This window comes from Trifolium pratense, linkage group LG5 (genome assembly GCF_020283565.1).
Source record: "Trifolium pratense cultivar HEN17-A07 linkage group LG5, ARS_RC_1.1, whole genome shotgun sequence".
Taxonomy (NCBI): domain Eukaryota; kingdom Viridiplantae; phylum Streptophyta; class Magnoliopsida; order Fabales; family Fabaceae; genus Trifolium; species Trifolium pratense.
Window position 1 is genome coordinate 41,812,661 of NC_060063.1, and position 16,332 is coordinate 41,828,992.

The window sequence follows — 16,332 nt, forward strand, 5'->3', positions numbered from 1 at the left end:
TAAGTACAAACATTTTTAATTCTTTAGTGTTCAGGAAGGATTGAGGAGCAATTTTTTTAATAAGCAAGGAAGCGAAAAAAAAATGATTCATAACATTTTATTCATAAAACTAATTTTCAATGTACTCTATGAACTACCAAAGAAGCTAAATTTATAAGTGTTGTTTTAATTGATCAATTCACAAATATTAAGAAAGTAGTATATACTAAAGTGTAAGTTTTTAACACTGTTATGGGAAAATGAAAGATTTTATAGTATAAGTCCAGTGGATAGAACTAGTAGCATATAAAAGGTGCTGAATATTAATTTGTTATTGTTTATTTTCTAGTATGTTGAACTAGGAGTTTGAATGTTTGATTGTGTTAGTGTGCTTATATGTTGAACTAGGAGTTTTATTAATTTGTTATTGTTCAGGTTTAGCTATATAAAAAGTTTGAAGCCATAATCTGAATGTATTCTAAATGGTGCTAATTTTGTTAGTTTGCTTTAGCTATACTATACATGATGCTACCAAAAAATTCAAAGAAGAATTGTGCAAAGGGTTCTCAACCCCAACCTCAATTCATTCAACCTCAACCACAATCACAATCTCAGTACACTCAATCTCACACTCTACCACAGGCTTCTGTATTATAGGCTTCTGTATTAGCTATGTTTGTTCTTTTCTCTGCCCTTATACACCACAGTTTGGTCTAAACTATATGTAAGTTGCGATAAGGTAATTAATAGATAAACAAAATCACCTTTCTAATTAGTTGAGGAATCAACAGAACTTGAATGTGCCTGTATTATAGGCTTATGTTATCATCAGTATGCTATTTCCCATCATTATGCAGATGATGTTTTCCTCTGCCCTTATGCTTAGATAAGCTTTAAGATAGTTTTATTTTTCGTCTCTATGAACTTACGTGATACATTCATACTTGTGCTATGACCTCAATGAACTTCTCTTTCTGCATTTAGATTTTAATTTTGTCATGAGTGACTTAACTAAAATAAAATGTTTTGGACTGAAAATGCAGGACTGTGTATCACTATAGTTCTAGCATATTTCTTAAAAAAAAAAAAAACTATAGTTCTAGCATACATTAATATTGTTCTATTTGGATATGTTTTTAAATGCAGTCATTCCTCTAATTACCAATTTAATCCCATTATATAGTCCCTAATACATATATCAACATAGAACGAGTTTGATTAACAATTTGTAATTGTATGGATCACTATGAAATGTTTCTGATATAGGATACTATAATGACACTTGAAGACCAAATTTAGTAGTTACTCTTATTAATTGTGCTATTGCCAATTTCCAGTGATTTATTTCTATTTGGTTAACTCTTTTAAATTGATTTCCGTGTCCATGTTTAGTTTCATGTTGTATGTATGATCAATCTATACTTGAAGTGAGTGTTCAGCTATATATTAGCAAAGTGTTTTTGTAAAATTTGAAAGTGATTTATATAGATCGTCACTACTCATATAGTTAGTGATCGATTTGTTTTCATGTTTTTAATTGCAGGATGAATTAAAGTTGAGGGAAGTGCTCAAATTTGCAAAAGCATGTGGAGCAATTACAACTACTAGAAAGGAAGCAATTCCAGCTCGTCCCACAGAAGAAGCTGATGTCCACAATAAAATGTGTTTTGGAAGAATATGTATTGAATCTATTGCAGAATATGTATCCCCTCTTATTTATACTTCTAATTTATGATTATGAAGTATAGTTGCAGCATGAAATGTGTGTTTGCTGCCTATGGAAATTTCTTGAGTAATACTCCCTCCGTCCGAAATTATAAGGGAAAAAAACCCATTTTTTTTTTGTCCCAAATTATAAGAGAAAAAATCATTTTCAAGAATGTTTTTTCCTTATTTTCATGAAAGTAAATGCAAATTGCATTTAATTTCTTTTCTCTCATTTTCTCAATAAACAACAACCAATAAAGAATACCAAAAAAAAAAACAACCAATAAAAATTATTTTTACATCTTCCTATGCAACTTATTCCAAGAAAAACCCACAAAAACATACTTCAAATTTTCATGTTTTACTTTTTCTTAATAAATGTGATTTTTTTATTTTCCCTTATAATTTGGGACGGAGGGAGTACTATTTACACTAGTAATGCATAACTGCTGATATGACTTTGTAAATAACATTTTGATGAAAGACATTATGATTTACGGTTATGATATGATTATTAAAGGTTTTTTAATATTTATTTTGGTGTTTAAAAAAATATCATTGTAAAAATATTAAAAAATTCAGAGAAGTTCCAGCAGATTTATCTTCTCTGTGGAAACATGTTTCCTGGAGCTTTTCCTGCGGATTTTACAGCGGAACTACCTGCGGAAATGTTGCAGAAACATGTACTGCGGATTTATTCTCATTTTGGGCAGGAAATTCCGCAGGAAAGTTTCCTGAGGATTCCAAAAACGGCAGGAAACAATTACCCACAAAGGTTTTAGCTGGGAACCTCAATCCGCAGGGAATTTCGCAGGTAACGTGTTTCCTGCAAATGTTTTCCCCAAATCCGCAGGAAATTCGCAGGAAAACAACAAATTTCTAGTAGTATATATATAAAAAAGATATATATATATATATATAAACGGGGGAAATAGACCTAACTTAGTGCGTCCACACAAAAGCGCGTAGGAAAGAAGAGAGCATTAACACTACTTTTAAAATAAAATTGGAAAAGTAAGTATGAAAATGAATGATTTTATTTTGTTTTCATAAAAAACAATACCATACCATCTTTGAATAAAGGTCTTGTAAATAAATATTTTAAAATACAATTTATTTTTTTTATTTATAGTAAAATATAAAATTTTGTTATAAAAGTTTTATTATTTATAATAAAAATTAGTTTTATCAAGATTACATCTTAAAAAAATGAAGATATTTATTCAACAAACAATGAGAACAATGATTCACATAGTTACTTTTCGTAATTTGAAGTATAATTTTTTTGTGTTTTTCTTAAAATAAGTTTAATAGAAAAATATAAACTTACTTTTTATTAGTTATTGGTTATTGATTATGGGAAAAAGAAAAAGATGTAGTAAATTAAATGAGAATAAATAAAAGTAAATTTTTAAAATGATAAAATTAATCTTTTTCGCTCATAATTCTAGACATAAGATCACCCATCAATAAATTTGCCTTAGTTAGGTAGATCATGTGGAACCTGCCTAAGCATCAACCATGTTGAACCTGCCACATACCAAGATATAGCTCTCAACTCTCTATAAAACCAAGATAGAGTTCTTACATGTAGTAGTTAGCTCTTATCTCAAAACTATTTTCTTTCATGTTACTATTTTCTCAAAACTATTGTAACAAAAAAGTTAAAAGGAACAAAATTTTCATCACAAAATTCCTAAGAGAAAGATCATATCTAAATTGATAGATCCTTGGTTCTTCTATGTAGTAAGCTCATGTCAACTTATCTCTCCCTCTAATATCAATTCCTCCCCCCTCTAATTAATAACCACTTCTTCAACAATACTTACTACTTTTGATTCCTAATTCAACGAGGAGCTTTATTTGGTTCCTAATTCAACGACTGTAATTTTTTTGATTAATGAGGTAAGTCACAAAAATTCTATTTTCTAGTGTTATATATTTTATTTAATTTTTTTGTTAATCTGTTAGGTTTCTTCAATTTATTTCATTGTTTTTATTTTTTAAAAGAGCACAAAATTAGCCTTTCTTGAATCTTTTAACCTAAATGTGGCTAAATGATTAAGCAAAGAGGTAAAAGTGTGAAAATCAAAAGTCTGATGCTAAATATCATTTACAAGTAATTAAAAGCTAAAATATTATGTGTTCATATTCCATTAGAGTGATTATGCATTATTTATCCTTATATATTTCAGTCTTCAGCTATACATGTTAATTATTTCTTTTCTTTTTTTTTCTTCATATAGGTCCCTTGGCCGTTGTTGCTTCAATAATTGCAAGCCAAGCAATTATTTCAGCATCGTTCTCCATGGTATCGCAAGCCTTAAGTATGGGTTGTTTCCCAAAGCTTAAGGTTATATATACATACATCCACAAAACATGAAGGCCAAATTTACATTATTGTGGTCAATTACATGTTTATGGGTGCATGTATTGCGATTACCTATATCTTTCGGCCATCCGAAAAACTGAGTAATGCTTATGGTAATTTTCTCGCCCACACAACTACATTTATATCACATATGTAAGTTTGAATACTAACCAAGTGTTATGTTTGATGCAGGGGTTACAATAGCCTGTGATATGGCTATTACAACATTTCTAGTCTCAGTTGTCATGCTAATTGTGTGGAAGAAGAGCTTTTGGATAGTTGCTCTCTTTACTTAAGAATATTATAAAGCAGTTGTAGTCTTGTAGATGAAGAAAACAGCAACCAAATTCGTAACAAAACCTTCCAAAAAAGAAATGAAATTCTCATGTTCCCCTATAACTTTGTTTGTTGGGTCTTTAATTAGCACCTATTTAATGCTCATAGAAATAGAAATCATTAATAACTTGTAACTCAAGCAGAGACACATAGAGAGAGTGTGCTGAGAGAGAGACTTTTGTTGTGTCATTTTTATCTTATACAGTTAATTAACTTCTCCAATGTCTATTGAAATTAATTCTATAAGCATCGAGAAAGGTGAAAATGACCACTCCTCCAAGGTGATTTCAATTCTTTTCTTATGTTTTTTTTTTTCTTTCTTTTTCATCTTTCAATTTCTAGTTTCCATAAATGTCTTAAATATGAAGTAACTTTTTTCCTGTGAATGTTAACAGCTGAGATGGACGACTACACTCTCCTTAGCATTTCAAAGCACATTTCCCCATGGCATCGATCACATGGATGATCTCCTAGGTGTATTGTCCATGATCTATTGGACAATCTTGTTCATCCCTGCATCAAGTATCTTTGGATTACAACATTTCTAGTCTCAGTTGTCATGCTAATTGTGTGGAAGAAGAGCTTTTGGATAGTAGCTCTCTTTGCTTTACTATTCAGCTTCATTAAATTGACTTATCATCATTGATGGTAAAGTTCACAGAGGGTGGCTTAGTTTCCAGCCTATTTATCAGCCCACCTTGCCTTCACTCAGTTGTTGTCTTAGTGCCCGTTTGGGCCTCCTTAATTTTGTCTTAAAAGTTATTTTAAGAATAAAGTTGAAAATAAAAGCTTTAAACTTAAAGTTAAAGTTGTTTGATATTTATTATTTTTTTCAACTTAATTATCACTTTTAAGTTAAATCTGTTTGGTAAAATAGATTAATAACTAACTTATCATAAATTTCATGATCATCTAAATTTAATTAAAAGATAATTATCCTAATAATATAACAAACATAAAAAAAGATAATAATAATAATAATAATAATAATAATAATAATAATAACAACTTAAAAAAGATAATTATCATAATTTTTTTTATGAAAATTAATTTTTTTTAAGTCACTTATATTGTGTTTTTTATTAGAAAAAGACACTTATTATTTTAATAACTTTATCAAAATCGTGTTTGGCCCTACTTCTCCTTAAAAGAAGTAGAGAAGTAAAAAATAAGGAGGGTCAAACGGGCACTTAGTTTCCATTAAGGCAACACCAACTATTAGGGTTTCATTAGGGGATAGGTATGTATTTGATAGGGATTTTTGTGTTTTTGGTATTGCGGAATTTGGTGGGATATAATTTTAGGGAGAAAACTCTCCTCAAATATATTTTTTTTTTTTGATAAATTAAGAGAATAGCGGGTATCAAAGAGATTTTAAGAATACCAATTAAGGCACACATAAAGTCCCTCGTCGTCTACCATAGTCTCATATGTAATAATAAAAAAGAAAAAAAGTACAAAAGAAAAATAAACTGGGGGGACATGAAACCTGACCCAGCAAAGTGCAACTCGACCCAAATGGGTGATACAAATACATAAATCAGCACAAGTTTAATCAACTTAATCGAGCCTAACTGATTATCCTCAAGCACGAGTGTGGCAAACGTCCCAAAGAGATAAACGTAGAACAACGAAGAAGCATGCAAACTTCTATTTATTCCTAAAAGATAAAATAGGAGTCCATATTCAATTAAGGCGAATGAACTGACCGTCAGCACGGAACGGCACACGTACCCACTACTCCATGCAGCAAGCAGCAAGCGATGATGGCTTTTTCAAGCTAAACAGTCCGAAATCATGGAATGATACGGATATTGAGATAGACCCGACAAAGTGAGACCTCCGTAACAACCTATGACGAATCAAATCTTGTTAAAGCAAGCCAGAACCAATTGAGCGCCATATCAAGGGATGGTCAATCAACACGGTCTAGCCCCACAAGAAAGATCAAAACACCGGTGACTACTACCGTCAACACGGAGTATCTCCGTACCTAGCTCTTTCGAGTAAATTAGGCCGAATTGGGTCATGATAGTCTAGCTCGTGGATAGCTTCTAACAAAACAGCGCGCATAGGAATGAATTGACCGCCAACACAGTAACAATCCAATATAAAATTCCCTGCAACACAGCAAGACGACAACGGCGACGGAGGCAACATCTTTACCTGGTTGACTCCTCAAATATAGGGTTATATGAAGAATACTAAAGTTCTTGTTTTATTCATCATGCTTATGGCTCTATATATAGAGCTACATAAAAACAAATCATATATTTTAAAAAAAAGAAATTAATCCTATAATAAATTCTAAACAAATCTTAAATATTCTAAACAGAAATATAAATCATAAATCCTAATATTATTTTATTTCAAATATAAATCTAAACTATATTTAAATATAAAATCTTCAAAAAGATATTGAGGCATTATTCTCGACAGTATTTGGGCGCATGGAGAGAGTAGAGAATACAAAATCTTCCGGTGCAATATAAAGCATGAGTATAGTGATCGGATTGGAGATTTGAATGAGTTTGAGTCTGAATTAATCAATTATCTCAGAGAATTTATCAAACATAGCCATACATACACAACAAGTTGAACCTGCAGCAATTGTTGAGCAATTAGACGAGGAAGAGGAAAATGTAATTGCTGATCCACGTGTTTTGATTCCAAAAGCCCGCTATTTTTACATTGAACTTGTTATTATGTATTAATTGAACAATTAGACGTGGAAGAAGAAAATGCAATTGTTGTGCCACTATTTATTAATAGTATATAAGACCGTTATTTATTTTGTGTTTTTTTCTTTACATAAACTTTTTGTTTGTTTCAGTGTAAAAAAGCTTGTTTAATGAAATATTAAATATGACTTAGTCGTGAAATTCCATTAAACATAAAAACATTTAAAAAATGATAAAGTTAGTCAAATTTTAATTTTTTTGAAACAATTAGGTAAATATTTAATTCTATCCCTTTCTTCATCTTCACGCTAATTAGACACTCGTAACTTATCCTTCTTTTAATTTTTAGATTTGTATTTCTCTTTGATAATATTTTAAATCACACTAAACTTGATTTTTTTAAGTTTCTGTTAATTAGATGTAAAATAAATTATTTTAAGCAAAATTGAAACTGCAGCAACATCTTTATACTAACTGGATAACACTCTAACTATGTTGGCACTCAATTAAAGAAAATCAACATAACCGAAAATTAGGGAAACCAGGCCAATCAATGAAAAAGTCATCTCTAATACAACTGGGAGTTACTTTTGCCGCCATACTGGTTACTCAAACACTGTCCGCGACTTAAGTAGCAGACAACTTTTTTTTCCAAAACGCCTTATTTTTACGCATACGCTACTTAAGTCGCGGATGTGTAAAAATACGACGCGCGAGTAACTAGTAGGATGGCAAAAGTAGCTCTCAATACAATTTTGAAAAGAAATTCCACCAACAAATAAGTTCATTACACTAAAAGTCCAACTTAACTAAATTTCAAGAACAGACGTTAAAGTCGTGAAGTCATAAAAAGATAGCAAACCTTCTTTAGTTTAACTTAAGGGGAGGGGGAAATGTTAGCAGCAAACATTCTTAATTCTTTATCTTCTGGTTTGAGGAGCAATTTTTTTAATAAGCAAATGTTTGTTGTTAATATTATATATTATTTAGTCTTCACAGCTTTACTAAACTTATAATCATTCAAGGGATGATTAAAAATTGAACCTCTGGGCAAAGTTATGGAGCTACAAAGTACAAATAATACATGCTAATCTTAGTCTAAAATATCCCAAACATTCATGTGATGATCAATGAGAGTAGGGGAAAACCAAAAAAGCTATTTACATCTAGCATGATATGTGATTCCTTCTTGAGTTGGTTATAGAGCAGCATAAACTAATTCCCCTAATATATGCTTTATTTATATGTAAATAACCATGTCATTTGATCCTTTAGGATGCAGTTGTTTTATAGCACTGATTTTGGTGCTCAAATTTTTGTCATCATTCGCTTCCAAGTAAGAATTTGGCTTTGAACTTTCTAAGTTTTGTAATTTCACTGTGCATTGTTGTTTACAGAATTGCTCTTGTTAACACCTTGCATGTCCATAGGGGAATTGGTTATGCTACCAACAGACCCTAGTGTCTGAGAGCTCAACTGCGGACTTGCTGGACAAGCTTCAGGATTACCGGTACTCATCGCATGAATTGCCCCTGAGCTCATCTGTTGTGGACTCATCGGAGTTCGTTGACTCATTTGTTGAGGGCTTGCTTGCTGATGTGTTTGCTGGCTCATCGATGGAACTCCCATTGTAGATGGCGATCCCACCTGTGGAGGTGAAACAACTGCCTGCAATTGTGACGTTGTGTCTTGCTGCTGTTGTTGCTGCTGTAATTGCTGCTGCAACTGTTGTTGTATATGCTGCTGTTGCTGTTGCTGCTGCTGTTGCTGCTGGGATTGTTGGTGTTGCTGTTGCTGTTGCCGATTCATATATAGACTCATCCCCCCTGGCATAAGCTTTGGTGGACCCATAGGACCCATTGCTCGCTGCAGCGTACTCATATTAGCCCTATTCAGAGACTGGTTCAACACTGAAAGACTGGAAGAGCTGGGGTGCATCTGCCGAGCTCCTGACATGCCGGCAATGCTAGACTGAGGTGAACCTAACATGCCTTCGCGACTCTGTGCCTATATTGTTGGCTTATAGAATTACTAATATTTGAAGCTTGGCCAAGATTCATTGGGTTCTGACCTATATTTCCCATGCCAGCAATAGACGTCATTGGTGCTGAGATTCCAGTTCCTCCTATTCCCCTTGCAGCTCCAATTCCCATGGCATTGGCCATAGGTGAAAGACCAACTAAGCTATTTCTGAAGTTACTCATTCCCATAGCAGTTCCAAGTCCCAACATCATTTTCCTTTGCATTTGTGGTTGCTGGTTCTGTTGCAGCAGTTGTTGCTGGTGCTGTTGCTGTAGCATCTGAATCTGAAGAGGTGAGGCTTTGTTCAGCAAGTGATTACCTAATGGCATGTTGGAGTTCTGTCCAACCGCATTCAAATGTGAAAGCTGATTTGCACTGAGCAAAGATCTCTGAAGCTGTGGATTTTGCTGTTGAATGAGAGAGTGTTGATTTTGTTGAAGCTGCTGCTGCTGCTGCTGCTAAACTGCTTGTTGTTGTGAGTCCATTTGCTGTGGTCTTTGAGCCATTGAGACACCAGAGAGAAGTGCTTGGGACATCTGCAAGGCCTGAGAGTTTCCAGGTGGCAACATCCTTGCATTTGCTACAAGGTTCTGCGGTATATTTAACGATGCATTACTGCCACTGGCTAGTTTTGCAGCTTCATTATAAGACTGACCCGGACTTGGTTCTCCATATTGCTGCATGTCATTAGGAGGTAAACTAGATTGACTGCCCAATGGAAGGTTCACAGGGTTTGGCCTGAGTTGGAATCTGTCATCTTCTTTAACATATCCTTCCTTGTCTATCTGCAGTAGGCAATTTTTTTCCAATTAAAAAAACAATTTAACAAAGATTTGTCCTTCATGTGCTTCAAGTGCAGACAGAGTAACATACCTGTGAAATGAACTGGTCTGCAAGCAAATCTGCAAAATGCTGTCCACAAATAGGATACATAAATCAGAGCAATAAACTTGCAGAAACTCCTTTCTATTATATTGAAAGGCATGAAAGTCAAATGTGTACTACAATAACTCTTACAGTTCATTAACTTTTCATAGTGATTTCATGGTCGACAACGACCGAAACACCATCATGTTAATGCTGAGAAATTATGAAATTATACATACAAAAACTATCTATCCAGAATAACAAGAGGGGGAATAAATTATGACTTTTAACAAGAAATGTGTGCCGAGGAAGTGAAAGTAAACATTATGGCCAAAATATATATGGAGAAATGAAAGCAATGGTAGCAATGAGATAAAATGGCAAAGGATTCCTCAAAAAGGGCGTCAAAGCCACAAGGTTAAGAAAAGCTATGATAAACATAGATGGGAAATGAATGTTTGAATGGCTTAACATTCGCATTCAACTAACTTCAGATGTAAATCCTCAATATACATATAACACAAAAATGTATGCAACGAAACTTACAGTATTCGGTAATGTAGGGAGATGATCTTCAGCGCCTATGTAATCACTTTCGTCTATGTCCCCATAATGCAAAGCCACTGTACCATCAGATGGTTTTTCAGCCATTATCATCCTAGTTCGACACTTGGGAACTACAGTGACAACATTCCCTGTAGAAGAAAGTGAGTGTAAGACAAGAGAAAGAACTACATATTGCCAAGAATAGGAGATTGAGCAAAAATTGCAACAAACCTTGAACTACCCGCTCATTCCAAATGAAACTTGACACTCTCATTTTGCATGTGTTCATACTACCACCTATAAGTGACTTTGACAAAGAACTGGACTCATCTACCAATCCTTCATTTGCATTTGCAAGATGAGCTGCCAAATGTTGCGGGGTATATGTATTCTGCTTTTTAATGGGCTGGTCCGGCTTTTTCATCTTGAACTGAAGTTTATGCCTGATAAAAAGTCCGAAGGATAAATGTAAGTAAGATACACTTCATGAAATTTGAAAGCATAACAACGCTTCTATTTTTGTATCAACAGTTAGAGCAAAGGCTATAATAGCAACAACCAAGTCCTGTCCCATTAGGTGAGTCTGATAGATGGATAAAACATCGTTACAATCTTCTGTCATAAAGCATGTCTCTAAACCAGTTCCGAAATTCAGGAAAACCGTCTTTTAATTCAAACCACTATTATGCCGACTATAATTACAGAGACAAACCAACTACTGTTGAGAGATACCATCCTTCCATGGTTGAGACAAACAATTTTGCTGAGAGAACTTTTTATCCAAGGAAGCCTTTGTCAAGTGCAAATCACTTTGTTCCGTGTTTTGCAAATGCAAGTCACAAGCATACAGTGATCCCAAACAGAGAAAGCTATCAGCAAAAACAGTTTTGTAGACATTTTGCGCGTGGAAGATGCCATTTTGGAGATAACTGCAAATTCTTACATGGTGGGAGAGACTAAGGGAATACATGAACTGAAAAACTTTGTAGGGGCATAATGTCATAGATGTTTTGGCTTTTGAAATTTAAATTTTGGTCTGTTACAAATGTTATAATCTGGTCTGTCCTTTCTCTGGATGGATAGATACTTTGTATTAAAATTGAAAATTTAATCTATTGTTTTATTTATCTATTACTATTACACTTATTATTTTGGTGTTTTTCTATCGAACGGTTGAATTAAAAGTTCTTAGTGGATATATCAAACCGACAAAATTATTTGATGTGTTAATCTGATAATATGTTTTGCGTATAGAGAAACTCTTGTGTGCGTCATAAGAGTTTGATCATAAAATTTGGTCACTCACACAAAATTGAAGAAAACTAGAAAGAGAAAATAATTGACTATTGTATATTTTTTAAGTAATTAAATAACATGCATTTTTATGTAAGTATGACCAAAATTTTGTGTCCATTCAATGTGATATTTCAAATATGATTCATGCATACTAGTCAAAAAAAGAGTTTAACTATACAAATTCTAAAATATTTTTATAATTTTTATTTCCCAATACTCCGGATCACTAATTAGTTTTTTAGTTTCAATGTATGTATATAAAGAGTTTAACTATACTCCCTCCAATCAATATTATAAGCAAAAAATCACTTTTTAGGTTCATTGAAAAAATAATGTATCCGGTCTATATTATTTACCAGATATATGTACAAGACCACAACCAAGAGTGTCCGGACCTAGATTCCTGCTGTTCATTTATCACACAGTTTCATTCAGTTTTAAATCTAAGCCACTGATTCAAGATCGAACGGTTCTTGTGTTTCACACAGTTTTCTGATCAAATAGATCAGACAGGTGAGATCAATTCCAAATCCCATCTTATAATGTAGTAGCCAGTGCCAGAAGTAGAAAGTGTGTTTTGTCCAAGATAATAGCATAGTATGCATGGGAATGGAAATTCTGTCCCTTTCCGATGCAGAAACAATTTAGTGCTTGTAACCTCAAAACTGAGGGCAAAACTAAAACATAATAACTTCAAAGTTAGTCATATCCTCCACCAAGGTGAACCAGCTCTGTAAAAGTGTCCATCATCATCATCATCCCATGAAATTTGACAAGCTTGAAGACCAATTGCAACACTAAGTTTGAAAATCTTGCTTCTGTATTGTTATTTTACTCTTGCTGTTATAGTCTCTTCACCACCTTCTTTGTTTCTCAACCAGCCAAAGAATGACAGACTCCATTTATAAGTACATAGTTCCTGCTGTGATATTCATTCCACCGGCAATGTTACCAAAAGCCGCGGCATACATTTATTTTGTTTGCATAGGTACATTGATATCGTTCGTTATGTGTATAGGGTTTTGTATAAAAGATCGTGGAAGGACACAAGAACTTCAATCTATTACTAGGAGAAATTCATGGTCTGTGAGGGAGCCTTACAGACCAAATTTAAGGGTCAACATGTCTTTTAACACAATCTCGGAGATTACTAGGTTGGCAATGAGAGCATTACCTCCAGTTAAAAATTTTGGTGGTGAAGATATGCAATGCCCTATTTGTCTAGAGGAGTTGAAGGCAGGAGAGTTGGTTCAACCTTTTGTTGTCTGCGCCCATGAATTTCACACATCGTGCCTTAACTCTTGGTTACGGGGAGGAGGAACTACTTGTCCGGTTTGTCGCCATGATTTGTTGTCTAACCATTAGGGTTGATCAGATCAGACTTCTGCTTTTACTTGATTTCAGTGTCCTTTAGTTCCGATTTTAGTTTTTGTTCAGTTTGATTCATGCGGTGTTCCTCAAAGTTCAGTGTTTTTTTTTTCATTTGTAAATATGGATCAAGAAAAAGAGAAGAAAGTGAAAAAGAGAAATGGGTTTATGATGGTTCTGTGGATTCTAAAGACAGAGTTTGAGTTCCTCTTCATGCTTCAACTGGTGTATGGATAGCTTCTCACTTTGTTTTCAGTAAGATTTCTACTTGTGTTCATCATTTTTTTTCTTATGAAGTTTGTAACTATTGTTTAAATATAATTTGAGGGATAGCTGCAAATCTTATCTCATATCTTACTAAGGTGATGTACCTCCAAACTGCAGCAAAGAATGTAAACTATTGGCCAGGAATAACAACCTTGATGCAGAATTGGAGGGGTTATTAAACTCTTACATTGTTAATGGTTTGACATGAAAAATGAGTCTTAATTCTAATTGTCATACTCAAACCAGGGGTTATGTTAAGCCTATTGACTATGTCTCAACTCTCAATACATACCAAGTTTTAAAGCCATGCAACACAAAGACATGTCCTCAACGAACAAGGAGCTTCAAGGGTTTCAGATCACTTCACTGAGATGCGAGCATTGTGGGAAGAACTTGATCAATTCAGACCTATGCCATAATGTGTTTGTCCTAATGCATGTGTGTGTGCATCTAAGCGAAATGCAAGATTGTACAACAATGAAGACAAGATTATAATATCAAAATGTGAGATCTCAAATTCTGTTAATGGAACCTCTTCCTACCATAAACAAGGTTCTTTCCGTAGTTTTACAAGAAGAAAGGCAGCATAATTATGGAGTTGCAAATCAATCTGATAACAAAAATGAAGTAACAGATGCATTGGCTAATGCAGTTGATAGTAGAGGTTATGGTAGAGGTAGAGGAGGACACAATGGTCAACAAAGGAGGAAGAGGTCGTGGAAATGTGAACAATTCCACAAGAGTGTGCACCTATTGTGGCAAGAAAGGTCACATAGTTGATATATGTTACAAGAAACATGGCTATCCACCCAATTGGGGTTATGGAAGAGACAATCAAGGTAATGGAGGAAATGCATATGCTAACAATGTTGGAGCTGACAATGAGGGAGTTAATGGTGGCAATGTGCAACCTGTAGATGAAGGACATGTATCATTGACCAAGGACCAATACAACAGTTTACTTGATTTACTTGAAAGGAACACTATGGATGACATAAAGCATTCCACCAACACGGTGAAGGGAGAAACCAGTCACTGCTATTCTACAGGAGTAGCAGGTAATAGCATTCAAGCACACATAATTGGTAAATTCAGATTACAAGATGAGTTGCTTATGGACTGAGTTTTATATTTGCCAGAATTTAATGTTAATTTGATATTTGTCTCAAGACTAGCCAAAGGAAACAATTGTGTGTTGTCTTTTGAAAATGATTCTTGTATTATACAGGCAAAGGACACTATGAGGGGTATTGGTTTGGCTAAGCAATTGGATGGACTATACTATTTGAAGCCTCGGCAGGTATATACATTCTGTCAGTGAAGATAGAAGTAGTGTTCTATGGCACTTGAGGTTAGGCCACTTATCTGATGAAAGATTTTTTTCTTCTAGACCAATTATTATCATTGTAAAAGTGTTACAAATCTAGTTTGGAGTATTGGCTAAATAAAATCCGAGATTAGGAAATATTCACAGAACAATGATATCTTGTGCAAGTCCTCACTTGATAAAACATGAATGCCTATAAAGAATGAGACACTTTTTTCACTTCACCTGAAACCAGATTTTTAAGAGAGCTTAAAATCAGATTCTATGCTAAAAATCTGTTTGTTTTTTTTTTTAAAAAAATTTAAAAAGGTTAATTTTTTTTTATAGCTTTCGATGTGGCTACCCTTACAAGTGCATGAGCGACCTCATTCGATTGTCTCCTATTAAACTCAACATGATAGTTTTCAAAATTAGATCAAACACACAATGACATTCTCTTATAACATCACTAAACTATGTGACATCATTCTCACCATTATGAAAATAATCAAAAACTCTTTTCAAGTCAAGCACAAAATCCACTCGTTCTAGTTGTAACTCTTTAACCCAATTAAGAGCATGGTAAAGTCCCGACGCTTCTCCTAAATCTACACTGCACATAGATGAACTCCACATTGTTTTGGCAAGCACGAAATGGCATTCATCGTCACTGATACATATACCAAAACTAACACGGTTCCGGTGAGATGAAAATGAAGCATAGATGTTACATTTGTACCTACCCTTTTCAGGTTTCTGCAAACGCATCTCAGCCTGCTCCTGCCTATGCGTCTGCACTCGCGATTCTGTCATGACAGCAGCACTTTCAACCTCTGCTGCGTTGCTTTTTTTTGCATATTCTTTGCAGCGTGCCAGTCCTCAAGAAGGTGATCGACTCTGTTCAATATTTGCTCCTTTGTTTCAGTTGCTTTGTTCCACAATTTCATGTTACGATTTTTCCAAATGCTCCACATAATAACAGCCAACCGAGCAGAATTTTGTTCCTCTAAATTCTGCAGTAACATGAAGATAGTTTCTGCTACAGTGTTGCTGCTGTTTACAGCAGACTCTACATGATTCCAAAGACCACTATCACGCCATATACTCGCAGCGAAGGGACAAAGGAAAAATACATGAGTAGTATCTTCAAAATCATCGTTACACACAACACAATTAAGCGGACAATTAATCCCTTTATCACGAAGCCGCACACGTGTCGGAAAGCAACCCCGACAACCTCGCCAAATAAGATTTTTAACCTTTGGGGGGGACTTTTAAATGCCACAGACTAGCCCAAAAACATGAAATTCTAAGATGATTAGTATCAATTAATTCATCTACACATAGCTGGTAGTAAGCTCTCTTAACCCAATATTGACCATTTTTCTCGCCTTTCCAAATCAATCTATCTTCAATAACTTGATCAAACAGAGGTGTTTTATTTATTGCTTCAGCTGTAATATGATCAAATAAATTATTGATTAAACTATGGTTCCAACTCTTAGTGTTTTGATCAATAAGTGCAGCAACATTAGTAATGTGAGGCTGAATTACACTTGTATCAGGGACCGAAATATTCATGCCAT

General features: G+C 34.1%; 1 long non-coding RNA gene and 1 pseudogene across 1 annotated transcript; one reads left to right on the top strand and one right to left on the bottom strand.

Moving 5' to 3' along the window:
* Positions 1 to 3,285: 3,285 nt before the first annotated feature.
* LOC123885553 lies at positions 3,286 to 5,193 on the top strand. Its single transcript, XR_006801186.1, has 4 exons — positions 3,286 to 3,591; positions 3,933 to 4,170; positions 4,250 to 4,674; positions 4,789 to 5,193. It is a non-coding gene; the product is annotated as an uncharacterized LOC123885553 (long non-coding RNA).
* A 2,886-nt stretch (positions 5,194 to 8,079) lies between these two features.
* On the bottom strand, positions 8,080 to 11,512 carry LOC123886690 (annotated as a pseudogene).
* Between the last annotated feature and the right edge of the window lie 4,820 nt (positions 11,513 to 16,332).